Below are 3634 nucleotides of genomic sequence, written 5' to 3'. Positions count from 1 at the left end.
GTGGTTGTTGTTGATGCTTCAGTTGTTGTGGTTGAAGCCACTATAATTGTTGTTGGAGCTGCTGTGGTTGTTATTTGTACTTGAGTGGTTGTAGTCGGAGCCTCTGTGGTTGTTGTTGGAACCGCAGTGGTAGTAGTTGGTACTTCAGTGGTTGTAGTTGGAGCCGCTGTGGTTGAAGTTGGAGCTGCTGTGGTTGGTATTGGTGCTTCAGTTGTTGAGGTTGGAGCCCAGGTGGTTGTAGTTGGAGCCGCAGTGGTTGCTGTTGGTGCTGCTGGGGTTGTTGTTGGAGCTACTTTGGTTGTTGTTGGAGCTGCTGTGGTTGTTGTCGGTGCTGCTGTGGTTGTTGTTGATGTTTCAGTTGTTGTGGTACTAGCCGCTGTGGTTGTAATTGGAGATGCTGTGGTCGTTGTTGGAGCTGTACTGGTGGTAGTTAGAGCTGCTGTTGTTGTTGGTAGTGCTTCAGTTGTAATGCTCGGAGCTCCTGTGGCTGTAGTTGGATCTGCAGTGTTGGTAGTTGGAGCTGCTGTGGTTGTAGTTGGAGCTGCAGTGTTGGTAGTTGGAGCTGCTGTGGTTGTAGTTGGAGCTGCTGTGATTGTTGTTGGACCTGCTGTGGTTGTTGTCGGTGTTTCAGTTGATGTTGTACTAGCTGCTGTGGTTGTAATTCTAGCTGCTGTGGTTGTTGTTGGAGCTGCAGTGGTGGTAGTTAGAGAAGCTGTGGTTGTAGTTGGTGCTTCAATGGTTGTAGTTGGTGCTTCAGTTGTTGTGGTTGGAGCAGCTGTGKTTGTGGTTGGAGCTGCTGTGGTTGATGATGGTGCTTCAGTTGTTGTGGTTGGAGCCGCAGTGGTGGTAGTTGGTGCTTCAGTGGTTGTAGTTGGAGCAGCTGTGGTTGTTGTTGGAGCTTCAGTTGTTGTAGTTGGTGCTTCAGTTGTTGTAGTTGGTGCTTCAGTTGTTATAGTTGGTGCTTCAGTTGTTGTGGTTGTAGATAGAGCAGCTGTGGTTGTAGTTGGCGCCGATGTGGTTGTAATTGGAGCGGCTGTGGTTGTAGTTGGAGCTGCTGTGGTTGTTGTTGGAGCCGATGTGGTTGTTGTTGATGCTTCAGTGGTTGTAGTGGGTGCTTCAGTTGTTGTGATTGGAGCCGGTGTGGTTGTTGTTGGTGCTTCAGTTGTTTTGATTGGAGCAGCTGTGGTTGTAGATTGAACTGCTGTGGTTGTAGTTGGAGCTTCTGTGGATGTAGTTGCAGCTGCTGTGGTTGATTGTGCTGCCGCTGTGGTTGTTGTTGGAGCTGCTGTGGTTGTTGTTGGTGCTTCAGTTGTAATGTTCGGATCTGCAGTGGCTGTAGTTGGAGCTGCTGTGGTTGTTCTTGGAGCTGCTGTGGTTGTTGTTGGAGCTTCAGTTGTTGTAGTTGGCACCGCTGTGGTTGTTGTTGGAGCATCAGTTGTTGTGGTTGGAGCAGCTGTGGTTGTTGTTGGAGCCGCTGTGGTTGTTGTTGGAGCTACAGTTGTTGTGGTTGGAGCAGCTGCGGTTGTTGTTGGAGCTGCTGTGGTTGTTCTCGGAGATGCTGTGGTTGTAGTTGGAGCTGCTGGGGTTGTTGTTGGACCTGCTGTGGTTGTTGTTGGTACTCCTGTGGTTGTTGTTGGTGTTTCAGTTGTTGTGGTACTAGCTGCTGTGATTGTAATTGGAACTGCTGTGGTCTTTGTTGGAGCTGCAGTGGTTATAGTTGGAGCAGTTGTGGTTGTAGTTGGTGCTTCAATGGTTGTAGTTGGTGCTTCAGTTGTTGTGGTTGGAGCAGCTGTGGTTGTTGTGGGAGCTGCTGTGGTTGTTGTTGGAGCTGCTGTGGTTGTTGCCGGAGCTCCTGTGGTTGATGTTGGTGATTCAGTTGTTGTGGTTGGAGCCGCAGTGGGGGTAGTTGGTGCTTCAGTGGTCGTAGTTGGAAACGCTGTAGTTGTTGTTGGACATGCTGTGATTGTTGCTGGAGCCACTGTGGCTGTTGTTGGAGCTTCAGTTATTGTAGTTGTTGTAGGAGCTGCTGTGGTTGTTGGTGCCGCTGTGGTGGTAGTTGGAGCAGTTGTGGTTGTAGTTGGTGTTTCAATGGTTGTAGTTAGTGCTTCAGTAGTTGTGGTTGGAGCAGCTGTGGTTGTAGTAGGAGCCGCTGTGGTTGTTGTTGGTGTTTCAGTTGTAATGCTCGGTGCTGCTGTGCCTGTTGTTGGTGCTTCAGTGGTTGTAGTTTGTGCAGCTGTGGTTGTAGTTGGAGCTGCAGTGTTGGTAGTTGGAGCCACTGTGGTTGTAGTTGGAACCGCTGTAGTTGTTGATGGACCTGCTGTGATTGTTGTTGGAGCCGCAGTGGTTGTCGTTGGGGCTTCAGTTGTTGTGGTAGGACCAGCTGTGGTTGTGATTGGACCTGCTGTGGTTGTAGTTGAGGCCGCTGTGGTTGTAGTTGGAGCGGCTGTGGTTGTAGTTGGACCGTCTGTGGTTTTAGTTGGAGCTGCTGTGGTTGTAGTTGGCACCGCTGAACTTGTTGTTGGACCTGCTGTGATTGTTGTTGGAGCCACTGTGGTTGTTGTTGGAGCTTCATTTGTTGTGGTAGGAGCAGCTGTGGTTGTAGATGGAGCGTCTGTGGTTTTAGTTGGAGCGTGTGTGGTTGTAGTTGGTGCTTCAGTTGTTGTGGTTGGAGCAGCTGTGGATGTTGGTGGACCTGCTGTGATTGTTGTTGGAGCCGCTGTGGTTGTTGTTGGATCTTCAGTTCTTGTGGTAGGAGCAGCTGTTGTTGTGGTTGGAGCTGCTGTGTTTGTAGTTGGCGCCGCTGTGGTTGTAGTTGGAGCGGCTGTGGTTGTTGTTGGAGCCGATGTGGTTGTTGTTGATGCTTCAGTGGTTGTGATTGGAGCAGCTGTGGTTGTAGATTGAACTGCTGTGGTTGTAGTTGGAGCTGCTGTGGTTGTTGCTGGAGCTCCTGTGGTTGAGGTTGGTGATTCAGTTGTTGTGGTTGGAGCCACAGTGGGGGTAGTTGGTGCTTCAGTGGTCGTAGTTGGAAACGCTGTAGTTGTTGTTGGACCTGCTGTGATTGTTGCTGGAGCCGCTGTGGTTGTTGTTGGAGCTTCAGTTGTTGTGGCAGGAGCAGCTGTGGTTGTGGTTGGAGCTGCTGTGGTTGTAGTTGGCGCTGCTGTGGTTGTAGTTGGAGTCGCTGTGGTTGTAGTTGGAGCTGCTGTAGTGGTTGTTGGAACTTCAGTTGTTGTTGGAGCAGCTGTGGTTGTAATAGGAGCCGCTGTGGTTGTGGTTGGAGACGCAATGGTGGTACTTGGTGCTTCAGTGGTTGTAGTTGGAAATGCTGTAGTTGTTGTTGGACCTGCTGTGGTAGTTGATGGTGCCACTGTGGTTGTTGTTCGAGCTTCAGTTGTAGTAGGAGCAGCAGTGGTTGTGGTTGGAGCTGCTGTGGTTGTAGTTGGCGCCGCTGTGGTTGTAGTTGTAGCCGCTGTGGTTGTAGTTGGAGCTGCTGTGGTTGTTGGACCTGCTGTGGTTGCTGTTGGAGCATCAGTTGTTGTGGTTGGAGCAGTTGTTGTTGGAGCCGATGAGGTTGTTGTCGGTGCTTCAGTAGTTGTGGTTGGAGCAGCTGTGGTTGTAGTTGGAGCAGCTGGGGTTG

General features: G+C 50.5%; 1 pseudogene; it reads right to left on the bottom strand.

The window, feature by feature from the left end:
* LOC103481793 (mucin-5AC-like) overlaps positions 1 to 964 on the bottom strand; it is a 29066-nt pseudogene extending 28102 nt beyond the window's left edge.
* Between the last annotated feature and the right edge of the window lie 2670 nt (positions 965 to 3634).

Source organism: Poecilia reticulata, linkage group LG19, assembly GCF_000633615.1.
Source record: "Poecilia reticulata strain Guanapo linkage group LG19, Guppy_female_1.0+MT, whole genome shotgun sequence".
NCBI lineage: Eukaryota > Metazoa > Chordata > Actinopteri > Cyprinodontiformes > Poeciliidae > Poecilia > Poecilia reticulata.
This window is presented reverse-complemented; position numbering and strand designations above follow the sequence as displayed.